The sequence below is a fragment of the Eschrichtius robustus genome, chromosome 13 (assembly GCF_028021215.1).
Source record: "Eschrichtius robustus isolate mEscRob2 chromosome 13, mEscRob2.pri, whole genome shotgun sequence".
Classification (NCBI taxonomy): domain Eukaryota; kingdom Metazoa; phylum Chordata; class Mammalia; order Artiodactyla; family Eschrichtiidae; genus Eschrichtius; species Eschrichtius robustus.
Window position 1 is genome coordinate 95,757,250 of NC_090836.1, and position 12,682 is coordinate 95,769,931.

Genomic DNA, 12,682 nt, shown 5'->3' on the forward strand with positions numbered 1-12,682 from the left:
ATGGGAGCAAGGAGCACCGGGGGGCAGGTAGAGACACCCACAAGCCTTGCCTCTGTCCACCTCCAAAGCAGCCCGGGCCCCCGGACCAGGCAGGCTGGTAGCTGGACAGTCTTTGAAAAGCAGAAGATCTTGTGCAATCACGTCCTCTGTACTTATCTGCCGCCCAGCCATCGATTGGCCACAGCCTGGGGGGGAGGGCTGGCATGGGGGGGGCAGCAAAGGGTTAAGGGAGGCGTTTGAAAGCAGGGGCAAGGGTGCCAACCGCCCCGTTGCTCAGAGAGCCGTGGGTGGAGACTGCCACTGAGACAGGCTGCCCTCTGTCAACGGGGCAACCATATGGCCTGGAGACTCTCGTCCCTGAGGCAGCGGGACACGGTCACAAACAGGAGATGAAGGCCTTTCTGCTCCCTGGGAATCTGCATTTCACACTAACACTGGCTCCCCTTGGTCTGCAGGGACAGAGAAACCACCTGGAGGCCTGGCCGGTGAGGCTTGGAGGCCACGGGGCACAGCAGGCTGACCCAGCAGGACAGGGAGAGACAGGCTTAAGCATGTGCCCCACACTCAGGCGACAAGGATCCAGCTGGGGACTGGAGAACAGAGGACCTGGCCCGAAGCTCAGTTCTTCCACCTGCTGTGACCTGGCAAGACACATCGCCTCCCCAAGCTGCCGTCTTGTCACCCGTGGAACGGGGATGATAAGGCTGGGTTGTGGAAGGCAGAAAGACGGAACTGGATGTGAACGGCAGACGCTGTGCCTGGCATGCGGGAGGCCCTTAAAAAACATTAGCTGCCTTTCTTTCCATCCAAGCTTAGGGTGGAGTCAGGGGCAGGGGCAGGCAGCTACACCCTCCCTCACCCTCCAGGTCCTGGCCGATGCTGTGAGGAGGGCTCACTATGGACCAGGCGTTGTGCCCAGCACTTCTTGCATTGTATCATTTACTTCTCACAACCACCCTTTTGTCGATACCATTTTTAGCCCCAATTTGCAGAAACTGACGAGGCCCTGGTGAAATTTGAACTCACGACTCCTGGTTTGTTAATCACGCAAATGTATTAAGCACTTACAAAGTGTCAGGCTGTGCTGGGTACTGGGGACAGGGACATGAAGGAGACACGTCTGACGTCTGCTCAACAGAGCTGGATGTTAGGTAAAAGTCCTCGGTTGGAAAGGAAGACAGTTGGACATCAGCATCCCCCTTCAAAAGACACTCTGAAGATGAGTTGACACTCCAAGAGGGAGGCCAGGGGGCGGCAAGTCACAACCCTGACCTCAGCCCTGGGTGCCTCCCAGCGGGATGGGTGCCTCCCAGAGGGATGGGTGTTGCCTGCCTTCCCGGTAGTCCAGAGAAGATGCTTGTGATGTGTTGCCCTCCCCCCCAATTCATATATGGAAGCCCCTGTACCTCCGGATATGACCTTATTTACAAATAGGGTTGTCACAGATGTAATTAGTTAAGATGAGGTCACACTGGAGAAGGGTGGGTCCCTAGTGCAATATGATTCATGCCCTTATGAAAAGGGGAAATTTGGAGACAGACACACACACACAGAGAATTCCACGTGAACATGAGGGCAGAGATCAGGATGATGTTTCTTCTGGCCAAGGCAAGCCAAAGATCGCCAGCAAACTAGCAGAAAGTAGGGAAGAGCCGTGGAATGGATTCTTCCTCACAGCCCCCAGAAAGAACCAACCCTGCGAACTGATCTTGGACTTCTCACCTCCAGAACCGTGAGACATTACATTGCCATTGTTTAAGCTGCTCAGTTCCGGGAATTTCCTGGCGGTCCAGTGGTTAGGATTCCGCGCTTCCATTGCAGGGGGCATGGGTTCAATACCTGGTTGGGGAACTAAGATCCCACATGCCACGAGGCCGGAAAAGCTGCCTGGTTTGGGTATTTTGTTACACAGCCCAGGCAAACTAACACAAGGTGCTGGGCAAGTGCCACGGCAACTCTGTTTGTGCTGTGTGAACACAGCAAGTGCTCACAGCTGGCCACCAGAGAGGCTGAAGAGGCAAATATCTGCATTTTTAGCGGTGTCTTGAGCTCAGTCATGGTGGAGGAGGCTGGGGAAGCTGACCTGGTCTGAACACAGGAAAGCCCCGCAGAGAGAACTCCAGCAGCCCAGATGCAGCTCGCGTCACAACGTGTCTCTGACATTATCTCCCCCTGCTCTCTCCACCCCTAGACCGTGAGGCCCGTGAAGACAAAGCATTCGTCTGTCTGGTCCCCTGCTGGATCCCAGCCTAGAACACTGCCTAGCACACAGGACAAACAAACATTTGTTGAGTGAACAAATAACAGTTCCTGTCTACTCCATTGATGATAACACAGTATTTTGAGCTCTGGGCCCCCAGTTGGGCCCTTTACAGTGAAGCCTCAGGTCCAGGCTTGGGAGTGGGACTATATGTCTCCACTCAGCAGAAGAAGAGACCAAGGTTCTGAGAGGAGAGGTTGGCCTGCCCCAGGATGCACCGCCCAGGGCGGGTGGAACTGGTCTTTTTGATGGGAAGTGTATCGGTTTCCTAGGCTGCCATAACAAATTACCATAAACTGGGTGGTCTAAAACAACAGGCATCTCTTCTCTCACAATTCAGGAGGGGAGGCCAAAATCAAATGTCTGTCCATTCTCTCTCTGAAGGAAGAAAGAATCCTCCCTGGCCTCTTCCTAGCTTCTGCCTGTTGCCAGCAATCCTTAGCGTTTCTTGGCTTGGAGAAGCATCCTTCCAAACTCTGCCTTTATCGTCATGTGGCTTCTTTCCTGTGTGTCAGTGTCTCTGGGTCCAAATTTCCTTCTTCAGATATGGACACCAGTCATAGAGGACTTAGGGCCCCCTCTAATCCAGGATGACCTCATCTTCACTGGCTTACATCTGCAAAGACCATGCGTCCAAACAAGGTCATGTTCACAGGTTCCCGGTGGACATGGGTTCTGGGCACACTGTTCAATCCAGCACAGGGGTGATGGTGCTGTTCCAGGGGGGTCAGGCTGGGAGACAGCGGGAGAGCTCCCCTTCTGGTCCCACCCTGGAGAAGGATCTCAGCCAGCTGAGCCTCCCCTGAAACCCTCGGAGGAAGCACAGGGCTCACAGCCCTGGGGCTGCGGTGAGGGGTGAGGGGCGGGCTCCGGGTGCCCCTGCCAGACGCCGTCTAGACAGTGTCTAGGAAAACCAAGCTCTTCTAGGCCCCGAGGTGGAGTAGTTGTTTCCTAGGACTGTCCTAACACAGTACCACCAACGGGGTGGCTGAAAACAACAGAAATTCATTCTCTCACGGTTCTGGAGGCTACAAGTCCAAGATCAAGGTGCTGGCAGGAACACGCTCGCTCCCAAGGCTCTAAGGGAGGACCCTTCCTGCCTCTTCCAGCTGTGGTGGCTGCTGGTCTCCTTGGTGTTGCTTTGGGTTGTGGCCACGTAACTTCAACCTCTGCCTCCTTTACTGCGTGGGCTTCTCCCTGTGTATCTTTCTCAGTGTCTCTTCTCTTCCTGCAAGGACACCGGTCATATTGGATCAGGGCACACGCTAGTGACCTCACCTAGTCGCAGCGGCAAAGATCCTTATATCCAAATAAGGTCACATCCAGAGCTACTGGGGCTTGGGATTTCCACATATCTTTTGGGGGACACAGTTCAGCCTGTTACAGGCAGGGTGAGAGGGTGGGAGCCAGCTGGCTAGTGACAATGCTGTGGGCTGCTGTTCCAAAGGTCCGAGTCACCCTGAGTCCTCACGTCACTTCCGAAGCCTATTCTCTCTCTACGCCTGAGCTCCTACCCTCCTCGCCCTTCTCCTACACAGACACAGGTGCGACCTCTGGAGACTCCATGTGGCTGGGAGGAAAGGAAACCCCGTGAGCTGCACACACCTTTCCCGTTGCCTTGACCAAGCCTTCAGAGGCTGCCCAGGCAGGTCCCTCCAGGGACCCTCGGTCACCTCTGTCCACTCGCTTGCTCCTTCTTTAAACAGGTGTCAAGCACCTACGCGGTGCCGGCCTATGTGGACCCCAAGGCCATGATAACAAGCAAGTCTCAGTGTCTGCCCATGAGGGATGCAGCCCAGCCCGGGGGGACACAGGCAGTGGGACACACGGCAGACACTCTGTCATCACAGCAGTAGACGGAGGACAGGGTCCTCGGTAGACTTAGGGACGCTCCTTAGTGCCTCAAGGAAGGAGAATCCGTCAGGATGGGCTACCATCTATTCAAATGCGAGACCTCTCAGGAGTCACCGCCTCGGTGGCCTGAGGTCCCTCACCTGCAGAAGGATTCAAGGTCCTAAGGGCCTCCGAGACCCTTACAGAGGCTAAGACTCTGTGACTTTATGCTACTGCTAACCAGACACAGGGCTGGTCTCGTCCCCTAATAAGAAAAATGGTCCCATTTGCCCCATTTTACGGGTGAGAAAGTGGGGCTCAGAAAGCAATTGTCATTTGCTCTTGGTCACACAGCCAGGACCCCCTGACTTCAGAGCCCTCTGACGTCATCCCCTCTGGGTGTGTGTCCCTCCCTCCTTGCCACCCCTCCCCTCCTGGCCCTCCTGGCCCTCCTGGGCCCTGGACTCTGGCCTCTGGCCTCTGTCTGCTGGCGGAGAACTCACGGGCCCCTGGCCTGCCCTCTCGCTGCTTTCCCAGCGGGCCATCAGGGGAGTGGCTTCTGATCGGGGGTTTGAGGTTTGAGAGGCGCTGCCTCAAGCCAGGCCGCTGGGGACCCAGAATGGAAACTCTCCATGTGTCATTCAGCCTGGCCTCCTCCACCGTGGGGTCCCCGCAGGAGGGGTTCCAGGCAGGGGGTTGTGGGGAACTACCCAAGGTCATGTGGCAAGGCTGAGGCAGGGGTGGGGCTGGAACCCACATCACCAGGTTCCCAGTCCTGTGCTCCTCCCTGCATCCTGTCCAAAACTAAACGTTTAAAAATAAAGTCGAAGGGCAATATCATTACTGAACATGCATGTCCTTAGGTGGAGAATTAACAAAAAGTGCCAAGGCACACAGAATTCCAATTATACATATATTATATATATATTATATATGTATTTCTATGTATATATTTTTCTGTGTGTGTATGTGTATATACATATATATATATATATATATATATATATATATATATTTTTTTTTTTTTTTTGCCTCAAATGTTGTTGCAGCTGGAGCTCCTCCCTACAGGCAGTTGAGTTTGAGGGTCCGGACCTTGCTCTCCAAGGAGCCCCTTTCCTGCTGCCCTTCAGAGGCAGCCCCAGCACTGGCTCCGGCCTTGGATGGTGCCTCTCTTCTGATACTCCATGTCATCAGGGCAGCTGTTCGTGCTGGTGGGGCTGCGTGAGGTCCTAATGCCTGTGGGCTCTGTCCCTTTGGCCATCCACGTTGGTTTCTGATTTCTATGCAAGTCCAAGTTCTTGGAACCTCTATGTACCTGCCCCTCCCTCCCCTCTCCCCTTCACAGTCTACACCTTCACTCAATGAACATCCTGTGGCAGGTGCTGGGATGCGTGATGGATGGGACCTTGAGGATCAGGGCCAGCAAAGGCTCACAGAGTGGCTCAGAGCACAGGGGCAGGAGGATGGAGCACCCAGCCCCGTCGAGGTCAGGGGGAAGCGACCTTTTGCAATAAATCCCAGAGGATGGCTTTCCTTTCTTCCTCCTACGCAGACACATTTTGCTTGGCCTGCTTGTGTTTTAAATTTTTTTTAAAGTTAGTTGCCAATATTTAAAAATCAGGACACTACACATAAAGAGCTGAATTTCCAGCTTCCCTTAAATGTTTCGAAGATCTGGTCGACCTCCCAACGTGGCAGCCATCAGCGGTGGCTGCCCTGAGCGATTTCAGTACAGCACAGACCCCACCACTCTCAACTGTCTCCACTGTATGGGCTAAAAACACAGGTACTGAAGTCAGCAGCCTGGGTTCAAGTCCTGACTCTGACTCTTATTATAAGCCACATGACCTTGAGATACAAGTTATTGGATCTTATTGTGCCTCTGCTTCCTCATACATAAAATGAGACAATAACCATAGTGGTGTGAAAATTGAAAGAGATAACCTACTTGGGGAACTTAGAACAGTGCCTGCACCTACTAAGTGCTCACTGCACTTTGCTGGCATCATCTTCTATACTGTTGCTATTATCTGCCCCCCTCTCCTTCTCACATCAACTTCAGCATCTGGGTTGGGATCCTAGCGGTAATGGGTTTCATTGTTAGTTTCACATTTGCATAAATCACAAGCAACAGACTTCACTTGCTGACTTAGCTCCTGGCTGCTTGCTCCGACTGCTGCATCTGGCGCTCTCCTGCGCCTATCTTTACAAGAGTCACTGGACCCTCGGCCAGGGGCACCCTCTCAAACACTGGGGTTGACCAACAGCAAGCCCTGACCCAAGCAATCGCAACTCCCTCCAATCCAAATGTCTACTTTGAACAATGCCATGCACACAGGAGGAGCTCAGTGAGTTTATCAGAATGCATGAGGCATGGGTTGCCTGCTGCAGAGTGGGCTACCAATCATGTCACATGAGGTTTATCTAATTAGTAGCTCCCCCAGGCATTTAAAATTGAGGTGGGGATCGGGGAGGAAAATTGCAATGGCAGATTTTCTGGGTCATCTTAGCCGAGTGAGTGGGGACCCCATCCCAATCCTTCCGGAGGCCACAGAACAGACTGGTTCAGCCAGAAGGAAGCTTCAAGGTAAGACAGTTTCCCCTCGCCCACACCTTTCACCCCAATTTACAGACGAAGAGACTGAGCCTCAAAGGGGACAAGTGGCTCAGAGTTGGGACAAGTGGGACAGCCTGAGTGCCCTTGGCTCTGGACTAGGCTGGTGGCAGCTCACATGGATGGATTTGAGAGGCAGGCAGAAGATGCAGTAGCTTTCCTTCTGCCTTTCTCACACCTCCTGGAATCCCCCTGTCAGAGATTCATCCCTTTGGGCATTTGAGTACCCATAGGGAGGGTCACACTTTAGACCACTATCCCCTGAGACCTACGCAGGTGCTTGGGGGGAGATAGACACTGCAGTGGCATCCAGCTCAGCCCCGCCCCAAACAGCACCACCAAGACAGCAGAGAACATCTGAGAGGCTGCCCAGCAAGCCAGCTGCCTTCACACCTGCGGCCCTTGGGTTTCCCCTGGTCACAGCCCTGTCCCTGTCCCATCTCCCCTGAAGCCAGCTCGTCTCTTCTAAGTACTTTATAGGCACTCACTTCTTTAATCCTCACAATAGTCCTGGTACTCCTCCCTTTTTACAGATGAGAAAACTGAGGCACAGAGAAGTTTAGGCACTTGCCCAAGGTCACAGCTGGTAGGTGGCAGAAACAGGATTTAATCCAGGCCACTAGGTCTAGAGTTAGTGCTTTAACCACCACCCCGGTTGTCCCAAAGGGGCCGCAGGGGCCTCAGGACAGGCTGGATGGTGTTTCTTCCACTGCTGCATCCCAGGCAACTGGCACCATGCCCTGCACATAATAAGCTCTCAGTAAATGCACAATGAGTGAATGAATGAATCTCAGAACAATTCCTCCCTCTTCCAAGAGCCAACCTCGACCAACTTCAGAAATCCCCCCTTATCTGAGGTTTAAGTTACCCGCGGTCAACCTCAGTCCAAAAATATGAAACGGGAAATTCCAGAAATAAACAATTCCTAAATTTCCAATTGTGCTCTGCCCCACCCAGGCCGTGAATTACTCCTTTGTCCAGCATATCCTGCCTGTTAGTCACTTCATAGCCACCTTGGTTATCAGATGGACTGTCGCGGTATCTCACAGCTGTGGTCAAGTAACCCTTATATTACTTAGTAATGGCCCCAAAACTCAAGACTAGTGACGCTGACAGTTCAGATATTCTCTTACTGTGCCTCATTTATAAATTAAAATCTACCATAGATATGTAGGTATAGGAAAAAAACATAGTATATATGGGATTCAGTACTCTCCTCGGTTGCAGGCATCCATTAGGGGTCTGGACTGTGTCCCTCTCGGATAAGCAGAGACTACTATGTGTGTATCTGAAGCTAGTCGAATGCGGCTGAGCCCCTCTTGCTAAAGCCCCGTACAACGTTCCACCCTCCGTGCCTGAGTTAGGAGACTCCAGAGCCTTCCCAGGTCGGGCATTTTCAATAGAGGCTCTGATTGACTGCCTTGCGCAGCAGGAGGCTGTGACGGTCAGTTGGCTTATCTGTGTCCTCCGTGGTCATGCCCTCCCCCACAGGGCTGGGGGCTCTTTGCAGACCAGGCAGCAGCCAGCCTCCTCTCTGTGGCCAGGGCTTGGCGTGTAGCCAGGTGCACAGAGGAATGGAAGATGATGCATCTCCCGCCAGCTCCTCCCTCCCCTCTGCATCCTGACTTCCTGGAATTGTAGACTGGGTACCTTTTTTCCCCACAAGCAACTCTCCCCCCACTCAGCACTTCCGGCCTTGCTTTCTCACAGCTTTGTCCGACACCCTCCCTCCTGGGCGCTGCGATGGGATGTGTGTCATACCTGCGGTGGTGGAAAATGTCTCAGAGCCAGCCAAGGGGATGTCCCGGGGCTGTCACAGGGGCCAGGCCCAGGCTGCTGGTGCTGAGCTCAAGTTTAATCAACAACCCAACCCCCCCCCCCCCGCCCCCAAAGACAGTGGCCATGAGACAGCAAGATGTAGGGGTGAGACAGCAAGATGTAGGGGTGAGACCCCAAGTTTCTAGTCATCCCTCCACCCACACTTACTGTGTTGCCTTGTACAGGGCGCCGTCCTCTCAGGGCTGCCTGTCCAGATCTGTGACGCAGAACCCAGAATCTTGGTCATTCCTGTCTTGCCAGGTCGCTGAGAGATTGTATGAGATCCCTGAATGACCACACTTTAAAGCAGTAAAGAGCTTGCCCCCGTGAGTGCTAAAGACTGTCTGGGTTCAAATCCTTGCTCCACTGTGTTCCATCTGTGTGGCCTTGGGCAAGTCATTAACCACTCTGTGCCTTAGTCTCCTCATCTGTAAAATGGGTAAGAAGAGCCCCTCCCTTGTGGCATTGTTGTAAGGATCAAGTGAGTTAATAACACAACGCACTTAGAGCAGAGCCGGATGCCTGCTAAGTGCTCAAATGCCCCTCTTGAAGAGACTCTGAAGGATGGAGAACATTCTACCGTGGCCCTCACAGGTCCTCGTCCCCATAGCTGTCCCTCCCCCACTGCCTGTTGATAAAATCCAAATTGCCAAACGGTGGCTACTGATCTGTAAGAACAATTTCTCTCTCTTCCAAGAACCATCCTCAAACAATTATTTCCAATACAAGCTGAACTCTGGCTGCCCCTTACTACAGCCCTGCACAAAATTTTGTCTTCCTTCCCCAAGTTAGAAGCTCCTTCAGAGTCTTCTCACGCCTGGTATTCCCAAATAAAGCTTGTGCTAATGGGGCTCTGGCTGATTTTCTTACATAGCCATTACTATCACCCCTGTATCCCCAGAATCTAGCACAGGATCTGGCCCATAGCACAAAAGATGGTTCGAAAAGAGCAGTCTCAGGAGGAGACAGTAGTAGGAAGTAATTAACCCTAATTGGAATGAATTAGAGGGCCTCCGACAAGTGGGGATGCTTGAAGGTCTTGAGGGATGTGTAGGAGTCCGGGAGTGGATTGTTTGGGTGGCAGGACTGTTTCAAACCCAGGGAGCAGCACGTGCCAAAGCAAATGAGTCAGTTGCGGTCCCTGCTCTCATGCCCACCCCCCGCAGGCCCAGCCTCCCACTCTTGAAGTGAAATATGGCCACAAGCCACATTCCATGTGGCACCTGAAACCACAGGCTATCAGGGCTAGGAGAGCACTTAGAAATCACCCAGTCTGACTACCCCATTCACTGATGGAGCGACTGAGGCATGAAAGCAGATGAGACCTGCCTGAGGTCCCCGCGGCACTGACTATTTCATTAAGGAGTTCAGCCAGTGTCCTGAGGGTTTAGGGAGTCACTGGGGGTTTCCCTGGGGATTTAGGCAAGGGTGTGGCATGGCCAGATGTGACCATGTCTTGAATCCTGGATCCACCAACAATCAGCTACATTTCTTAACTTCCCTGAGCCTCAGTTTCCTAATCTGCAAAATGGGGAGTATAACACCTGCCTCACAAGGTCCTTGTCAGGTGATGAAATGATGCTTGAAAAGTGTCTGGAACATAAATATTAGCTTTCTTCCCACTTTTTAAATGTGCTTCTTGATGATCTTTGAAGTTATCCTGGTTGGCCCCAATAATTAGGAGGCCAGTGGTAAATTATTCATCCTAGCTATGAACTGGTTCACCGTAATTTGCTTGGTAACTGCAGACATTGGAAGTTGCTTAGAATGGGAATTGAGAGGTAGGAGGAGAGCAGAGATAGTGGGGGACTGAGGAAGTGAAGGAACAAATACAGCTCAAGAAATTGGAGACCTGAGGGGCTGGAAGGCCCTCCCACCTCTCCTCCCTTTTCTTTTATACCCCGATCTGCCCTGGCTGCCTCCTGCTTCCTGCTCTGCATCTGACAGCTCTCCAAGGCCCTAGGCTGCCTGGTCCCCAGCTGGTGCCACTCTTCTCTCCTGCAATCTGACCCAGGCAAGCCTGTCTCTCCTTCATTCCTTCCACCCCTGCCAGCTGCTCCCTCCTTGCTCCATCTCCCACGGCCCATACTCTAATCCACACTGGACATTCACACTGTGGCTTCTGGCCCATCAGTCCATCTCCACTTGGTGTAAGGCAGTCCCTTATGCCACTCACTACCAGCTCAGGCCTCCCATCAGACACAATAAGGACAGCTGGGTTCCCTGGGTGTACCTGCTCAGAGGGCCCTCTCAGCTTTCCAGGCTCCACCATATCAGCCTCAGTTTTCCCTGCCTAGAAAATCGGAGTCAGGAACAATAGTTTCTGTTGTGGAAGGAACCTGAGGGATTATCTGGCCTAGACACGTCACCAGGTACCAGCTGTGATCAATCCGGCCTGCCTACAGAAACTAAGGCTGCATCCAAGCTCCAGAGAAAGGAGGAGTATGGTCAATTAGCAATGTCTGCCAGGCACCCCTGCAATTGATTAGCAATGTCTGCCGTGAGTGCAGATTTATGAATGCCAGATATTGCTATTCATGATCTGGTCCAACTTTTCAGAGTCAAGGATACTTGAGATAGATAGATATAAAATCAAGAGCAATATTTTCCCATGAGACCATATCAGATGGTGCCTGGACACCGAATAAGATGAATCTGACTCCTTTTAGTGAAAAAGATATTTCCCTTACAATCCTTCTGCATTTTCTCAAGGAAGAAGTCTCTGTTTGGTTCTGGCATGTCTTCATCAGCTTCCCAGCACTTGCTTATCTCCCCTTTAAACTAAGAGATAGAGCCGATTTCCAGGAGGCAATAAATTGAAACATTTTGATTTACTGTACTTACTTTGTATCATTACCTTTTATTTACAGTGAATATCAGTTTTCCCATTTACAGAACCAATATAAAATTTTTTCTTTAAATAAAAGTATTAAACAAAAAGTGAATTGATTTAAAGAAAAATATTAAGTAAACAATAACAAAGATGGTACACACAGATCATTAAAAAAAAAAAAAAATATATATATATATATATATATACACACACACACACACATGACCAAAGCCTGAGAAATGTAACTCTCCCAAGAATTCTACAAAGTGGAAATTCACTTGCAGAGAGATTTCCTGGTTTGCCCGAGGACACACAGCAAAGCTGTGGGCACTGAGCTTGGGTCTGATGCTCTCCTCAGGACTGAGGAGACTTATGGCCCAGAACACACAGCATCATATGGCAGGAGGTGGGAAGTGGGATGGCCCGGTAATTAAGCTATTCCATGGTAAGGATCCAAGACTCAGACAACCTCAGGAAAAGGGAGTTTATTTTGGACATAGAAGAAACAGGAATCCTGAGTGAAATGCAGTAACCCCCTGGAGAGCAGGAGTATTGGTAATAGGAGCCCAGGCCCCTCTGCTAAGTCCTCTCTAGCCTTTTGGGGCTCTTCTCCGCATGCACCTGCTCCTTGGGGCCACCCTCCCGCCCTGTGTTCAAATGCCCAAGAATGAGAGAAACCTGATTGGCCAGCTCAGGCCCAGCCTCCCTGATTGGACAGAGCTTCTGTTCTAAGCCATCTCATAGGCTGCTGATGAACCTATGGGTGGGCTTGTGTCAGGTGCCCAATCAGCTGCAAGCATGGCCTATAAGTGCAGGCACTGTTTTCACACCTTGGGGTTAGCTGGGACCTGCTGGGGTCCCTGCCTTCCAAAGAACTCCAGTCAAGAAGGGAGGTTGTGATAGGCATCACAGGTGTGATCAGTGCCGGGGACAGGGGGAAGAGAAGTGGATGGGTGGTGGGGAGCACCGAGAAGGAAGGGGCTAGCTGTGTGTGGCGGGGGAGTCTGCCACGTGAGGGGATGAGCCTCTCGCTGAAGCAGGCATGCTGGAATCTAATGGGCCTGGATCGCAACCTCTCCAAGTCTTGACCTCAGAAATGTCAAGGCGCCAGGGGTGCTCCTGTGAGGTGGATGGTACCCCCTGCATGAAGGCAGCTGGGCGCAGGGAGCCCAGGCAAGGTGATGCCAGATAGTTCATCAATTCACCCAGGGAATATGATGGAGTGCCAAGTGCACTGTGCCAAGTGTAGTGAGTGGAGCTGCCATCTGGAGGCGGTGTGCCAGCCCCCGAGCTGCAGAAAAGACCAGTGGAGGGTGGAGCAGGA